Source organism: Pinus tabuliformis, chromosome Q, assembly GCF_031772625.1.
Source record: "Pinus tabuliformis cultivar Carrire ecotype Pingquan chromosome Q, CPIR1, whole genome shotgun sequence".
In the NCBI taxonomy this organism is placed as follows: domain Eukaryota; kingdom Viridiplantae; phylum Streptophyta; class Pinopsida; order Pinales; family Pinaceae; genus Pinus; species Pinus tabuliformis.
In genome coordinates this window covers 552,592,466-552,610,898 of record NC_142296.1, presented here as the reverse complement: position 1 = coordinate 552,610,898, position 18,433 = coordinate 552,592,466, and positions in this window count along the sequence as shown.

Here is an 18,433-nt window from a genome sequence, read left to right as displayed (position 1 = left end):
TTGAAGGTGGTAGGGTGCAAAACCAGATTGACTGTTTCAGCTGATATTTTCTGTGTGTTAATGTGTGCTTGTGGTTGATCATCTCCGGTGATTGAGTCAATGTTAATGCCCGAGAATTCCTCTTTTAGAGTGAGGAAATTATTTATCTGAGTGTCACTCTCAAAGACTTGCCAGTTTTTGATGTTGTCTGGAACTGCCGGCCTGTGTTTGATTTCAGCAGTAAAAGTATGATTGGGTTTAAAAGGCAGCTTACAAGTGCTGGCAAAAGTTGCCAAGCTGTGAGCATGTAGATTGAGTTCTCTGGAAATTTTAGTCAACTGTAATTGTGAAAAGGTATCAAGTACCTGTATAGCTGCTGCCTTATATGCTCTCAACCTTAAATCATTTGTGGTAAAGTTTCCTTTGATTTGTTGTATGATCAGATCTGAATCTCCTAGGATTGAAACTCTGGTTGCACCCAAAATTTTTATGAGTTTGAGACCTAACAAAAGGGCCTCATACTCAGCCATATTGTTTGTACATCGGAAGTTTAACCTGTATGCATGACCCTCAGCCTGGTCATTGTGCATATTATGGACCCAGATTCCTGCTCCAGCTCCTAACTTGTTTACAGAGCCATCAAATTCTAAGTACCATAAGGTTTCATGTTCAAGACTTGGATTGAGATTTTTAGAGAGTTGAATCATAGGCAGATTTATTTCCTGCAGATTGGTTGATACATTGTGTTCTGTTGTTGCCTCAGCTATTCCTACAGTCCTTTGGTCTTGTGGAGCATATTGTTCATTTAATTTCTCTGCCTCTGCTGCTATTAATAGTTCAGAATAAGCCTTGCTGCAGATGTCAGCATTGTAGAGAATAAATGAATCCATGTCAGAGTGTATTGAATAGATTGGGAAGTTTTGGGGCTTCTCTTGACTGCTTACCACATATTTCATCAAAGTTTCACGGTATAATCTCTTTGGCTGCCCAAAGACTGAGATGGTTGCATAGGACATATCTAATTGCAAAGATCCTTGGAGTTTGGCCCCCCAAGATCTGGACAAGAGCATACCATACTTAGGGGGTATGTCAGCTACCACCACATCCATCAAGATTGTTTTGGTTGGGTACTGGACCAGGGAGACACATAAATCTTTAATCAATCCTAAGCACCTGACCTGGCTTGTTTCAAATGAGAATAAATATTTATAAGGTCTTGTGATGTCTAGGTCGAGTTTTTCCATTACGGATTTGGGCATTAAGTTGTGTGAGGCCCCAGAATCAAACATTGCATTGTGTAGAACCTTATCATGAATGTTTAAACTAACATAGAAGGGTGGAACCCCTCCATTTTCTGTTTTTCCATTAACCTCAGGTCCGAACAGCAACTCTGGTTGGTCATCTAGGACATTCACAGCATCTTTATTGTCTGATACTTGGAGTGACTTGTTAATCTGCTGTCTGTATATTTCATGTTTGGCTAATTCCGAAAGAGGAATTGATATCTTGAGCTTACTTATTTCTGTCTCCAAGTTAAAGGGCTTTTCAATTTGCATCTTGGCATTAAGTGCAGCAGGTTTTTCTTTTTCAGCTGGGTTATCAATGATCTTTTGTTCATGGTTGGTATGATCTTGAGTAAAGTTGGTACCACGTTTGTTTCCAGGGGTGTTATCTAACTTTATTTTTGCTGGATGGGGTGGGACTGGCTGTTTTTCAGATGTCTGTTGTTCTGAGATATCCTCCACAGTGACTTCTGAGGAGTGTGGGTTTGAATTGCCAGCTGATTGTGGGAAAGTAGTCTTATCATTGATCTTTTTTGGCTGCTTATTGTCCTTTGGTTTAAGAGTTTCAGGTACATCTATTGTTCTGGTCCTTAGTTTATACTGTTTGTGTACCTCGTAAACAGCTGCATCATAACCTTCTCTGAAATCAAATGATTCTCCTGATTTAGTGTGAAATTGATTGTCATTGTAAACTTCTTGATCTTCTTGTGTTAAGAATACTTGATGTTCACTGTCCAAACCCATTAGGTTGATGTGAGGGTCCTCATTTGGTTCACTAGATGTTGAAGCCTCAGCATAATTTTCTTGGAAAGGAGGTCTGACATGCTGGTCAGGGTCAGTCCTTCCAACATTAGGATTTTGATTCTTTCTAAAGTTTGGGTTTCTAATATTGCTTGTTTGACCTTCCCATGATGATTTTCTTTCTATGGTTTCCACTCTGTCCCCAAGTCTATCCATACCTTTGATGATTGCATCTAGCTTTTGCTCAAATGATGAGGGTTCTTCCTTAAAAGTAGTTCTTCTTTCAGTTCTTGCCCGGTTTCTCTTAGCAATCAGATTTGCCTCTACACTTACAGCTATATTTTGCATGTCTGCCAGGGTTGCAGGGGCTCTTTCTCTTAGTTGATATGCCATATCAGCATCAAACCCATCAGGGAACTTAATCAATGCTAAATCAGGTGGAGGCCTAATATTTTGAGGAATGGCATTGTAGATAGTATTGAATCTAGTGCAATAGTCCAAGACAGATTCTTGAGGGCCTCTCCTTCTAGTGTCATATTCAGATAGAATGTGTAGAGGATCCTTTTTCTTTTCCCATCTGTTTAGAAAGGACTGGCAAAAAGAGCACCTGAATCAGGTATAGAATTTGCAGCAAGTGCTCTAAACCAAGTTCTTACTTCGACTGTCAGACTTTGTAAAAAAAATTTCATTCTCACATCATCATCATCTATCTCATAGTTTTCAAAGTAATCTTGCATTTTCTTGGTATGCTGTAAGGCAGTGTACGTACTGGTTCCATCAAAATAAGTAATCTTACTTTGATAGTCCTGAGGCATAGCCCCAGGATTACCAGGTAACTGAAGGGTAGCATAACGATTAGCCATATTTGGAGGAATAAGTGGGACAACGTGTAGGAGGGGAACAACTGGAACAACAGGGACAGCAATAGCAGTTTGTGTATTGGGTGTAGATAATATGTTTTGTGAAGTGGATGAGGAAGAGGGGGAAGAATGGGTTATATGAAGGTGGACTGATGGTTTAGCAGGGGTTGGGATAAAACTCTGTTGAACTGCCTCAGGGCTGGACTCAGCAGATTCTTCTGGTTCCTTTTGGTTCCTAAGAGTCTTAGGGATCAAATTGGGGTTATCAAAAACAGGTGGAGAATTTGAGTCAGGATTTGACCTTGTATGCCTAGTTCTCTTTTTAGGAGCCAGATTCTGAACTTGTTTTTGGTAATTTTTGAGAATATTTTTAGAATGGTCAAGGGAAGGCTTAAATTTTGGAACCACTATCTAGAGCAGACAGCAGTTGACACATGAGTTGTCCCCAGCGGAGTCGCCAGTTATGTTATCACTCAGGTTGTTCCCTTTGACTCCTAAGGGAATACGGCCGAGGTAACCACAGACCAATCTTTGGATCACAGGTCCTAGCCTACCTGCAATCAGAGAGGGCTCTCTCTTTAGGATTTAGCTTTGTTTTGATGATGTTTAGGCTAGTTATGATGCACTGAATTTTGTTTAAAGTTTTGGTTGAATGATGTCTTCTAGCAGCTGAGATGTGATCTTCAGGAGTTTCAGTCCATTGGGCAATGGAGTCTGTGATTATGGGTTGTTTGAGGTATTGAGTAAGAGTGATGAAACTACAGGGCCATATAGATACTCATGAAACAAACTTCAAATTATAAAATATGAAATATTTCCAGCTAGTGACAGGCAACTAAGAATATTTCGCTAAGCTGGTGATGTAGAGAAAGGAAATATCACTCAGGAGCATATTTGAATTCCTGAACAGTATTTACTATGAAAGATTTAGTATGAAGGTGAGCAACTAAGAATTACACATTCATAAATAATTCTGAAGAAAACATTCATAACAGCATAGATTGAGTTTAGGGTGTCCTATGAACAAATCCTGAACTATTCTTTTTTGTGCTATTAAACCTGTGAAATATAGAGCATGTGTGGATTATGAAAGAACGAAATACATAACAAGATGGTTCAGAAAACTTATTGTGACATGAAATAGCGTAGGAATCCTGTAGCAGCAAGCAATCACACGACAACACATCAAAACAACTCAGAACTTCAGAAATTCCATTAGCTTCCTGTATTAAAGTCTGAAATTACAGCATAGCTTCTCCAGAAGAAAAATCAACAACCCCAGCAAGTTCATGCGTGGGGATATATATACAATCGTTTTACAAAATATCTTAACGCTGAGTCATTTGCTCAATAACTGTCTTCACCAACTTTCAAAAATAGCAGATACAAAAGTTATTGTTACTTTAAATGGACAATGAATGACTCTTCAGCTTTGTCAGAAATTCTTTGACTTTTGGAGGCAACTAAGTCGGTTGGGTGCTTCGTATTGATGAGTAATACGCCCTTTGCTGCTTTTTCGTGGTGCGGCTATCTCAGCCCCGTCATCTGCATCTGTAGTCATATGCTTTGGTGGTCAAACTGGATTGCTGAGTTGGCCTTTTTCTTAATCTCTCTCCCAGTCAGAGCAAATATGTATTAACTTTCAAAAACTGTTGACTTTGTGATGAAAATACAAAAATATGGTGAACAATCTGTTTTTTTACAGCAGTGTTTGTATCATGCCCATCCACCATTTCTGAGTAGGCAACTGGTGCCTTAAGATTATGCCTAAAGTTTCATCTGCCTCAGTATATTTGTAGTAGTTTGGAGGCACTTCAAAAAGATGTCTGATCTCATTTGCAATGAAAAATAAATTCTCTATTTTGTCATAGAGACTCTGCCCAGATGGAGGCCCTGTTCCCTCTGAGGTACTTGCTGCTGCAGTGATTTGATTTGTGGCATATGTGTCTACCCTCTTAGCATAGTTTTCATGAGATAGTAACCTTCCTGCACTGGTTACTAAGCTGGGAAGGCCTCTGTTATGCAATGTTGTAATCTTCTCAATGAATCTGTTCACCTCTGTCTGCATTTCTTGGCACCTTCTGTCCAATGTTTGCACATGATTTCTCAAAGTGAGCACTCTCTTCACTAGTAAAATGGTATCAGTCCTGTTAGTGATACCCATTGCTGCCAGCTGAGGGCCAGTGCGGTTGTTCAGGACATTGATCATCCTATTGGCTATTTCAGGCATATTGCCAAGAGATGCTCTTGCTCTTTGACTTTCTTTTTGGGCCCTGCCTATTAGATCCATATGCTCATGGATAGTTTCTATATATTGCCACTGGTCTGTAATAGATTGACCAATGTTGGTCCACAGGATCTTCTTAATTTCAACTACAACTTTATCAAGAGAGAGCTCCTTCTCCAGTTCCTTTATTCTCTTCTCAAGAGCTCTTACCTCTCTTGTTTTTTCAGCTACACTTTGCTTGGATTTATCATATTTTTCCTCAATGGCAGCCAATTTATCCTTGGTTTCTTGCAGTTCAGTCATCTGTGCTTCTAAAGCTTCCAGCTCCTTCATCATGTTCTGCATACTTAGGCTGGGTCCCTGATCTGGTGTTGTTGCTGGCGCTGATGTTGAAGGACCAACCTCTGATGTCTGTCCTGTGGGAGGAGCTGCTGTAGTAGTAGAAAGTGGCACACCTTCAGTAGATGCAGATGTCTGTGCTGGCTGCATTGGTGCCTCACTTTGTCTTGATTTCAGTGCCACCTCTAGTGCACTCTCTGTTTCCATTAACCTCTTGTATAAACTCAGGAGTAAGGCAACTACATCCTGATCCTTCTTCTGCTCGGCCACTTCTCCAGTTTGAGGGTGAAGACCAGCTGGCAGCTTGATATGCTTTCTCATAGCTGCTATGTCTTCATCCCTTTTCTTCAATAATGCTTGCACACCCTTAGGGTCCTTTGGATCATGACCCAACTCTATGATGATCTCTTCCAAGGACTTGATTCTGTTGTCCTTGGCCTGAGATGATGCCTTTTCCAATTCCAGCTGAGCAGCAGTGTTGTGTAGAGAATTTTGTAGTTGGTGTGCCAACAGGGTCTTATCAGCTAGTGTGGAATATATCATTTCCCCTGTTTGTCTGTGTAGCTCAATTTGATCCAAGGGGTGGATGTCTCTGGCAAAAATTTCCAGATTAGTTCTGATGTAATCGGCAGTTGTTTGAGGCTGCTGCATGGTAGGCCTGAAATGACTGAGAGTCATTTTTTGTTCTTGAATGTCATAGGCAGACATTAATCTCTGCTGATTAGTTGGTGCCATTTTTAGGAGATGGTTGTAAATTTGGTGCCTGAGGGGCTCATTCCTTTTCTTTATGTCAATGAATTGCTGCTTGATGCTGGAGTCTGCCTTTGATTTCTGCCTTGAAGAGCTCACTTCTGTCCCGTGTGGGATGTCCTGCCCTTGCTGCAAAGAGCTAGTTGATGTTTCGATACTAGGAGGGGGCATGTTGTCAATCGGCCTCTCTGGCAATTCCTCCTCAGAAAAACGGTTTAGCCTTTGTCTCTTTTCTCCTTGCTGGTCCATAGAGGTAGTGAGAGGAGTGTCCTCTTGCCTATCCCTCTTTCTTGTCCTATCCTCATTAGCAGGTGTTTGTAAAACAGAGGACTCAACTGTCACCTCCTGCCTTGGAGGAATTTGTTCATGTGTTTGTTGTTCTGTGGAGCCAGGTTGTTTGGCCCTGCCTTCCTGCTGCTCTGCTTGCTGCTCCACATTTGGAGGTGATTCTTCTTGCTGCACTGTTTTGCCTTTAGTCATGTCTGCTGCTGGATTAGCTGTTTTGGCAGGTTGCTGAGGAATGATGGACGAAGAGGCAGCTTCTCCACGATGATGAATGCTTGAAGACCAAACCTGTCCAAAATATTCCAAGTCAACTGCCTTTTCTAAAGTTTTAATAGCTCTCTCTGCTATTTCTTCTTCAGTATAATCTTCCACTAATGTGCCCTTTTTCCACTCTATTTGATTAGCATATTTTTCAACCTCTGGAATGCTAATGTGGTCATATGTGGCAAGCCTATGCTTGATTCTTCTGAGGCTTATGAAATGGTTAGGGTCATAGGGTGCCCAATAGAAGCTTGTCTTGAGCTGGAGGGCTTTTAGCATTTGGTCTGCCTCATCCCAAGCTTCTTCTCTCTTATTAAAGATGAATGGACCCAATTGATGCTTAATTTTCAGCTGTGCCTTCTTGTTTTTGCTATGGAAGTGAATCATATCTGCATTGCCGAACTGCCTGAAGTATTCTAGAGCAAAGAGTCTCATGGGGACATACTTTGGTAGCCTGTATGGTGCTAACTCACAGCCATATATCCTGATCACTGTATGGTGTTGGTAAAAGTACCAATCCCCTATGCTATAGTTCTTGGACAGCTGAAGGATTTTCTGCATATCATCAGTGAGTCTAGGAGGAGGTGAACTTTGCAGCAGTGATAAGGCTGGGTGAATGAATAGGTCAATAAATTCACAGTATGTATATGGTGAGTAATGAATATGATGGCAGACTGATGTCCAGAACATTACAGACCTTCTGTTTCCCTTTGGATCTAGTTTCTTGAGGAAAAGAGGAAAGGCATCAGGCTGATTGTACAATATCAGATGATATATATAGGAGGTGTACTTGAATACCCTCTCTCTTTCCAGATTCATGAACTGTTCATGCATTTTGTTGGCTATAAATGAAGCATAGTCATACTGGACAGCAGGGGGCTGTCCTGGGGTAAAAATGGATAGTACCACCAGTGTTGTCTCATCTACAAACTCACTGGTCTTGAACCCTAGGATGGAAGATATCATATCTACTAATAGTCTCCCTATGTCATTAAACCAGACATGCAGATAAGGGGGAGGCTGCTTGGGCTGAAACTCTGGAAGCATAAATAATTGGCCAATTCTTGTAATTTGTGAATTGGAGAGCTTGGCACCCTGCTCTAATAAAAGCTGCATGGAAAGAGGGACCAGTGGCTTTGTAGGTTGGAACTGCAGCATTTGGTTGATAGCTTCAGGAGAAATGTGGAACAAGACAGAGCCTGAAGGACTCAGAACAGCCCTTTGGTTGGGGTCATAGTTTGAGCGGCACTGGTGGATCAAGTCAGGAAACTCATTGACCTGAGGGAGATAGTAGATTGGCAAATGGGAATTCCAGATTCCCAGGAGGTCTGTACCATCTTTGTGTTTCTTCCTTAACTCACAAACTGCTTCTATGTGATATTTGTTACACAACTCTATAGTGTCTCTCATTTGATAGTCTCTGTCAGCAAGGGCTAACCACTCCAGGTCCTTGTGTGAGGCATTTAATGGGGCAATGTTCAATGCCACTGGAGTCTCCATGGTCAATTAATATTTGGAATTATATCTAAGATTTTTTCTTGGGCACAGCAATATAGAGCAGTGGATTTTGAATGAGCAGGGTAATTTGCAGAGGAGAAGAGGCAAATTGGGGTGAAAATGAGTCAAAATGCTCCTAGGATAGGTTTAATGAGCAAATGCTAGGATTTGAGAGTTGCTTTCCCGATGGATTTATCTAGCAGAGGTTCAGATTTGCGAATGCGCAAAGAAACTATGAATTTGTGGTAATTTGGCACAATGTGGAACCTTTGTGGGTGAATTTGGGCTCACAGTGGGAAATGAAGCTCGGCTGCCGAAGGTTCCTGGTAATTACTGCGTTTTTCTCTTTTCTTGCTTGTTTTGGTGAATTATGCAAAAAACCAAGGCGCAGAGGGGGAAACTGATAAATACCTGGTGCAATTGGACAATAGTGTTGATAAACAGGCGAATTTCAGGGCGCCAGCAGCAAGGGAGTAGTCTTCAAAGTTGGTAGGTAAACGACGTAGAAGCTCATGCAGAGGTACAGTGAATACTTTCGCAAATAACGCGAAAAAATGACTTTTTGGGCAAAATAGGGAAAATTTGGCCTTTGGCGCCTTTTGTCGGATGACGTCAGCATGATTTCATGGGTGGGGTCGGGTACGGAATGATGACGTGGCGGCCAGGGAGCGACTCTACGTGGACAGGTGACATGGCAGACAGCTCGGAGCAAGGGCGGATGGGGCGGCAACGTAATGCTGAGGCGGCAGTGACGTAAGGGTGACGTGGAAGTGACGTATGGCGGAGATACAAGGGCGGTAAGCGGTAATTTCGGACCGCTTATAGTACGGGAGTGGTTTTGGCAGGAGGCCGCCCGACACAACCTGGGAACGACACGCGTCCGAGCCCTGACGTCACCCTCTGACAGATTTCGGGCGCTATCGTTCGGGCTTCGGAGGTGGTCCGATATTGCTGTGGGACGTCGGATGGGAGGGCCCGGATCCGACGGTCGACGGGCTGCGGAGGTGATGGGTGGATACGGCGGGTCCCGGCGGGGATTTAATAATATATTTTTTTGTTTTTTGTGGTGAGCGCGCCGAAACACATACTTTTGGAAAAAGGGGTAAAAGTGGGTTTTTAACATGGTTTTATACAAATGGCGCGGGTAATGCATTGTGATGGGATTGTAAGGGATAAGGTTAGGAATAGGTTATTAAACTAACCAAGTGTTAGTTTAATCCCTAACTTCAAACAAATCATATACAACAAAACTTTGATTCTGCATGATTTTCCACGTTTTGAACATATGGCTATAATGCCAAAAAAGGGAGGGGTATTTACATATGTTGCGGGCCTTTTTCACAATAGTGATATAGTAGTAGGGGAAAAGGGGAACATAGGGAGTTAAATAATAGGGTTAGGAGCCAATGTGAAATGGGGATATGAGAGATTGGAAGTGAGGAATAGGAAACTAAGTTTGGTGATTTAAACTTAGATTTTTTAGGAGTTGATGGGGAATGATTTTACACAAGAAATGTGGCTTCTTTTCGGAGAAGAAAGTGAAAACTTGTCATGAAATTTCCAAGAAGAAATACAAGGAGGATGGTTTAGGAAAGTCCTGAAGTCCTCCATGGGATGTTAGAAAGAGAGTCTTTGGGGGGAAAACAAGGGAGTTAGACATGCTTCTATATTTTGCCTTCAAAATGCAGCATAGATACCTTTGCAACTGCCAACATATGCCTTCTTGATTAAGGCCAAAACTGAATAGGATCAAGATTCTGCAACTTCTGGCTACCTACCCAACTTAGAACCTAGCATTTTTTGTTTCTTCAGGGAGGGTGCACTTAGACTTGCAAACCCTCATATGCTCTTTTCTTTTTGCTGCCCTCCTATCTAAATCTACCCTTATATCTTCCAAGGGCCCAGATTAAGCTAGTGGGCTCCTTTCTTTCTCTATCCAGCTAGTCATCTGTCAAGCTTAAACTGTTTGAACAGGTACTCATTACCTACTCTAAAACAAGCAATTCAAAACATGGCATGGCCCAGCTTGAACTGTTGAGCCATACCTCAAGATAGCAGTGGCATTTTGATTGGCCACTTTCCTGGTCTTTCTTTGGGGTTCATTTCAATTATTTTTTCTTTTGACCAATTCATTTTCTTGCCCTTTGATTATTCTTTTAAGGCATACCCTCTTTACATTTTTTAACTTTTTTCTTTGCTTACCAAAAATGGAACCTTTGTTTCATCAAAGATGATCATTTTTAGCATTTCCACTGTGAATCATGAAATATGAAACCCTATTGGTATAGGAGGGTAACAGTGGCTCCACTTGGGGATGACTTTTCCAGATGAAAAGTCAAGATCAGCAGGTCAGATTGCCTTCTTTTCCACCTTTCTGCATTTTAACCTTTCCTTTTCTTGAAGACTGAACATCTGAATCCATGAAACTTACTTGCAGTAGTCCTTAAGCTGATCTGTTCTGACATTACAGCCATTAACAACACTCGCTTTAGAAAAGACGTACCATCCTTTATACTCCACCATCCACCACAAATATTCCTTTAACAACACTCGCTTTGATCATTACTTAGCGGTATCATTTCAATTGAGTTGCGTAATGGAGCCATAATGATTCCGACCAGAAAATAAAATATATTATTTAAATGAGAGTAATCATAACCTTCATCAATCATTTCCACTATTTATCTTCCATTTGAGAATGTTACCAAGTACTCATCAAAAACACAAATACCAAGACTATATGAGTCACACTGTCCCGCAAAAATAAAACTATTTTTATAGTTTCTTAATACTAAATTCTAAAATACATTTCACTTTTCAATAAAATTATTAATATAATTTTTTACAAAAAAATATATTCAAAATACTTCATTATTTTAAATACTCAACCTCTTCTTTATAAATTACAAGTATTAACGAATTTTTATTATACATGTTTTATTTAAGAATTGATAAATTCTAGTTATACATATTTTATTTAAAATTTCATAAATAATAAACAGAAGTATGTTATAATTTAATGCTTTTAAGGTTTGGATATTTACTCCAACCAAGAAGTTAAAGGTTTTGATATGTTGAAAATAGCAACAAGAAATGCTAAAAATAGCACTGCTATAAATAGCATTTCGGGATACATTCCAATTTTAGTTAGTTCCTAAACTAAAATTGAGAATTAAAATTCAAATTTGACCTTAGCAGTTGTTTGTAAAATTATTTAATTAATTCATCTTGAGTTAATTAGTTGTAGGAAATCAAACATGAAGTCTATGTGAAGACATGCAATAGTTTCTCCATTGATTGAGGAAGTTGTCCCTTGATTAAAGGAGATTAGGATGAGTTGTACTTTGATTTGTAATTAGTTAGCTCAGTTAACTAAGTTAAGTCCAGTTAGATTAGTTCAAACAGTTTGTTGAACTGATTGTGAGTTCAGTTAGTTAATGCATGCATGCATGTAACTGTTGCACTTCAAATAACTGAATATTCTCTCATAAATAACTCATGCATGTCAGTTCAGTCAGAGATCCAGTTGAGATCAAATGATAGGGAAGTGTACTATCAGTTGCAGGAATATTCCATGGAGGATATCTCTTACATGCAGAAGGAATTCATTCCTTCGAGATTGCGCAGTTACTTTTGAGTTTGATGAGTATGTGATGAGGCCAATTCACACAGGTGGCAGCATTGGACCTCAAGAGAAACTGCACAAGGAAATAGGAGGCTTGGAGGGCTGAGGGAAGGCATATCTTGTGTCTATTTAGTCTGTGAGCTGTATTGATGGATTGTACTGAGAGCATGATAGCTTGTGAGCTAAAGCTTTGTGTAATCCGGGCATATTTCCACTTGTATGATAATACAGAGATCGGGGTTTTTAGCTGAGGCTTTCCCCAAAGTATTCTTCTGTGTTCATGTGTGATTTCTTTCTGATTCTCAGTTACATGTGTTTTATTTGATCTTGCTCAAAATTGATTAAGCTTCCGCAAGTTTGTTGTAGAAATAGATCTTGTATTTTGCTTTAGTATATTGCATAGTCTGTTGATCTATAGTGGGAAATTCTATATGGTATCAGTGAAAAGGTGATCAAAGCAAAGAACAGTATACAAAGAAGGGAGAAGTTCGAAGTTTCAAGTTCCTGATTATAGAATTTGAATTCTTATCACATCTCAAATTTCCCCAATGGCATTCAACAGTTTAAGACTCGAGTATGCCCTTGATGGCAGCTCGAATTATATAGCCTGGAAGGATCGCATGGAAGCAGTATTAGAGGACAACGGTCTAAAGGACTTCATTGATCAAGAAGTCCCCAAGCCGGCAGCAGCTAATGCTACAGAATTAGCGGAATGGAAGAAATGTGTGGCTAGAGCGAGGAGAATCCTTCTGGAGGGAGTTTGAGACCACATAGTCTCGAGTCTCCATGGGAAGGAGACACCGTTTTCAATGTGGAAAACATTGAAATATCTATATCAGAACAGCAGTGATCAAAGGAAGCTGGTGCTGAAAGACAAGCTTCGGAAAATCAAGTGTGAAAAGGGCGACACAATCTCTACATATCTGAACAAGCTTACCACCTGTAGGGATGAGCTTGGAAGTGTAGGGATCACGACAGTCGATGATGACATGGTGAGTCTTGCTCTCCTGGGTCTTCCTAAGACTTGGCATAGCTACCAAGACTCGGTAAATGGAAGAGAGAAATGCCAGATTGGGAACAACTTTGGTTGGATCTGATGCAGGAGGAGATAAGAAGAAGCACCAAAGATGGATCTTCATCAAAGCAAGATGATGAAGAAAATATAGCCTTAGCTAGTAAGGCGAGGAAAGGGAAAGGGAAGGCGTCCCATTCCAAATCCAGTTCTTCCCATGGTGGGAAGAAGTTTGACAAATTGAAAGTGTGATGCTTTCATTGTCATGAGGTGGGCCATTATGCTATGAATTGTCCACAGAAGAAATCCAAGAAGGGATCCTCGAAGGGATCAGATGGTAAGGTACTGGCCTCACAGTTCGAATTGGATTTCTCCCTCATCACATGCATGGTTTCATCCATGGTGGGATGTGTTCGGTACCTGGACAGTGAAGCCTCTTTCTACATGTCTCGCGACAAGAATCTTTTCAGTACCTTAGAGGAGAAGGATCTCCAGATGCGGATCGAGATGGGCGATGATGGTAAGTACCATGTTTTAGGTGAAGGTACGGTTATGTTTCAGAGGGAGCATGGAGCTCCTCTCACCCTGACTGATGTAAAGTATGTACCAGGTCTGAAGAAGAATCTTGTGTTCATTTCTATGATAGAAGACAAAGGCTATGATGTAGTCTTTAGTAAAGGAAAGGTATTCCTTAGGCATATCAGCACTAGACAGACCAAGAGGATTGGGATTCGATTCAAGAATCTCTACAAGTTGGAGGTAGATGACTGTGTTGCATTGAGTTCCAAAGATGAGTTGGTGTAGAGCCAAGATGTTGGCGAGCTATGGCATAAAAGATTGGGCCACTTGCACCATGGGGCCTTGAAGATCATGCAGCAGATTTCTACCGGACTTCCCAAGGGAAAACTGGAGCAGACAGATACATGCAAAGGTTGTACCTTGGGTAAGTATGTGAAATCTTCCTTTCAGGATCGAGACAGTAGAGCTGGAGCAATCCTGGAGCGAGTTCACACAGATGTTTGTGGACCATTCTCTACAGCCTCCACCGCTAAACAAAGGTACTATGTTATTTTTATTGATGATTTTTCTCGTAGATGTTGGATCTACTTTATGCAAAAGAAGGATCAGACCTTCTTGAGGTTTTGTGAGTTTAAAGCCTTGGTAGAGAAAGAATACAAAAATAAAATAAGGGCCTTGCATAGTGACAATGATGGAGAGTATGTCTCCCAATAGTTTAAGGACTTCTTCACTGCAGAAGGAATTAAACGGGAGTTGACGGCACTCCATAACCCATAGTAGAATGGGGTGGCCGAAAGGAAGAACAAATCGATTGTGGGAGCAGCTCGAGCGATGTTGCATGACCAAAGCCTACCACTTCATTTGTGCGCTGAGGCATGCAATACAGCAGTATACTTGCAGAACAGAAGCCCACACCGTATACTGGGAATGAAGACACCTATGGAGGCCTTTTCCAGGAAGCGACCAGATGTGAGTCACTTCAGGATCTTTGGATCATCGGTTTATTTCCATGTGACCAAAGATGCCCGGAAGAAGCTAGATCCAACAGCTGAGTTGGGGATACTTATGGGGTACACTGATACACCCCACAACTATCAGGTGTTCCTGCCTACCAGTCAGAGGACAATGGTACGTAGAGATCTGAAGTTCGACGAGCAGAAAGCCATGCAAGTATCACTTGAGAGGTAGCTCAAGTTGCATGCAGAGGAGGAACTTTCAGTTCCTAAGGAGGAGGAGCCTCAGATTGATGCAGAGTAGCTACATGCAGAGGATCCGGGAGTGGAGACATCCACTCATGCTGAGTCTTCCATAGATGGGCAGAAACGCTCAAGGGAAGCTGACGGGTTGATGCTGGATGCACGAGAGAATGTGGGACAGCCATATTCTCAGCGCAGACAGAGGAGGTCACTCGAGCGGTACACTGGTTACATGGCCCTGGTTGGGGAGTATGTAGAGACCGAACCTTCTTCATTCGAGGAGGCAGTGCAGCAACCAGTCTGGGTTGATGCAATGGTGGAGGATTACGACTCCATCATTCGGAACTATGTTTGGGATGTTGTCCCAAGACCTCAGGACAATTCAGTGGTGAGTTCCAGATGGCTTTACAAGGTAAAGCAGGCAACTGATGGCAGTGTTGAGAAACATAAGGCAAGGTTTGTTGCCCATGGTTTCTCATAGGTCGAGGGGATCAACAACGATGAGACTTTTGCTCCTGTAGCAAGGTACTCATCTATCAGATCGATGTTTTCACTACCAGCTCAGATGGGTTGGAAGATCCATCAGACGGATGTGAAGACAGCATTCCTCAATGGGAAGATTGAGGAAGAGGTGTACATTAAGAAGCTGGAAGGTTTTGATACCTTTGATCGTGAGTCGCATGTGTGCCAACTCAAGAGGGCTTTGTACGGGCTAAAGTAAGCACCTCGTGCTTGGTACACCAGGATCGACAGCTATTTCACCGGGTTGGGCTTCACCAAGAGTGAAGTAGATGCGAACCTTTACCACATCATGGTAGAAAGTAAGCCATTGATCATTGTTCTTTATGTGGATGATCTTCTTTTGATAGGTGATGATCAGTTGATCAAGTCTTGCAAGGAGGACCTTGCAAGAGAGTTTGAGATGAAAGACATGGGTCTTACGCACTACTTCCTAGGCATGGAAGTGTGGCAGAAGGATGGGGAAGTGTTTGTGTCTCAAGGTAAGTATGCCAATGAGATACTCAAGCGGTTCCACATGGAGAAGTGCAAGCCCATGCAGACTCCTCTAGTTGGTAACTAGAGGAAGGAGGATGCTACTTCAGGTGAGGTAGTAGCTGCTACTATTTATCGGCATCTTGTGGGTTCACTGATGTATCTAGTGAACACACGACCAAACTTATGTTTTGCGGTGAACCAGTTGAGTCAAGCTATGGTTCAGCCTACCAAGCTATTTTGGAAGGTAGAAAAGCATGTGCTGAGATACCTCAGAGGCACATCTCAGTATGGATTGTGGTACAGACGAACAGAGGGAGTGAAGCTTCAGTGCTTCACAGATGCAGATTAGGTAGGGAGTCCATCAGACCGGAAGAGCACTTCTGGAGGAATCTTCAAAGTTGGTTTAGCTGCAGTTTCCTGGTACAGCAGGAAACAGAGGTCAGTTGCACTTAGCTCAGCAGAGGCTGAATACATGGCTACCAGTCAGGCAGCATGTGAGGCCATTTGGATGCAAAAGATTCTAGTGGGATTGTTTGGTCAGAGGATGGATCCAACTGTGATATACTGCGATAATCAGAGTTGTATCAAACTCTCTGAGAATCCAATATTTCATGACAGGTCCAAGCACATCGATATCTGGTACCATCATCTTCGAGACTGTGTGGTGAATAGGATCATGTTGTTGTTGTATGTTTCGACCGAGGAACAGGATGCAGAGATTTTGACTAAGGCATTGTCAAAATGCAAGTTCGATTCCACAGAGATAGGATTGGGGTGACTAATAATCCCTTTCTTTTTGAGAGGGAGTGTTGAAAATTGCAACAAGAAATGCTAAAAATAGAAGTGCTAAAAATAGCACTGCTATAAATAGCATTTTGGGATACATTCCAATTTTAGTTAGTCCCTAAACTAAAATTGAGAATTAAAATTTGAATTTGATCTTAGCAGTTGTTTGTAACATAATTAATTAATTCATCTTGAGTTAATTAGTTGTAGGAAATCAAACATGAAGTCTATGTGAAGACATGCAACAGTTTCTCCATTGATTGAGGAAGTTATCCCTTGATTAAAGGAGATCAAGAGGAGTTGTACTTTGAGTTGTAATTAGGTAGCTTAGTTAATTAAGTTAAGTCTAGTTAGATTAGTTCAAACAATTTGTTGAACTAATTGCGAGTTTAGTTAGTTAATGCATGCATGCATGTAACTGCTGCACTTCAGATAACTGAATATTCTCTCATAAATAACTCATGCATGTCAGTTCAGTTAGAGACCCAGTTGAGATCAGATGATGAGACAGTGTACTATCAGTTGCAGGAATATTCCATGGAGAATATCTCTTGCATGCAGAAGGAATTCATTCCTTGGAGATTGCGCAGTTACTTTTGATTTTGATGAGTATGTGATGAGGCCAATTCACATAGGTGGCAGCATTAGACCCCAAGAGAAACCGCACAAGGAAATAGGAGGCTTGGAGGGTTGAGGGAAGGCATATCTTGTGTCTATTCAGTCTGTGACTTGTATTAAGGGATTGTACTAAGAGCATGATAGCTTGTGAGCTAAAGCTTTGTGTAATCCGGACATATTTCCACTTGTATGATAATACAGAGGTCGAGGTTTTTATTTGAGGCTTTCCCCAGAGTATTCTTCTGTGTTCATATGTGATTGGTTTCTCATTCTCAGTTATATGTGTTCTATTTGATCTTGCTCAAAATTGATTAAACTTCCGCAAGTTTGTTGTAGAAGTAGATCTTGTATTTTGCTTTAATATATTGCATAATCTGTGGATCTACAATGGGAAATTCTACAGGATATTTATTCCCTCCCCACGTCATTACAAATATTTAGTTCAATAAGTTCAAAGCAAAAACAGCTTTGCAATCATTGCAATAGGTATAAATTCAATATAAAACATGCTTAATCCGGGCTCATCAAACTCTTTCTTACTTTTATCTTTATCTATGAGGTAGTAGAACATGCTATGAGGAGATTTCATATCACAGAGGTCTCACCCCGGCTCTATATTCTACTTATTTTTTCCCTGCAAGTGACCAGTCACTATGTAGGAACACTGCAATTAACGTAGAATAACATAGGATTTTCTAGATTTGAGAAACACTTCCAAGCGAGGACTTAGACGAGAAAAACAATTGCTAGATTAGAATGACATGAAAAGAATGATTGTGTTTGTTGTTGTATTATATGGAATTAAACAAACAGGTGTTCTTCATTAAGATTGAGAGCGGATGTGGGAAAGAAATTGCACCCAATGTTTCTTTCTCTCTGAAAGCCAAATCATGGCATGATATTTCGAACGCTAATTAGTCTAAATTAGGTCAGTGTTAAAATAAACTTCTAACATTGACCAATGTGTTAAATTGGCTAGATCTTGAACTGATAACCTTGTTTGTAGTTGATTTTCTATTAAGCTGGCTTGCTAGAACCCTTTGGGAGTGGCTATATTAGGTTCGAAAACTTGACATAGTCGAGAAAATACGATGGAAACCCCTACGATCCGTCAGTGTGGATTGTTTGACGTTTAACCCAGTTGGTCGTGGCAGTGATATGTTGGGGTGGAATCCAATAGATTAGCTAGAGGCTTTGACTATAGTTCCACCATCAGAGAATAGCAGGCATAACACAAGAATTCTTAAAGAATACTTAGGTCGTTCAATAGAATCTAAGCTTTCTAGCTTTTGAGTTTTTGAAGCGTTGGGCCATTTGAGAATAGAGAGAATGGGAAGGGCTTGGGTTTGACCCTCGCCCGTGGTGACCCTAGCATTATTTCTGGGTGCCATGAGCTTTTGGGGGAATTCCTATATCCACTGAGTAACAACTTCATTTTCACAAATGACATACATTTGAG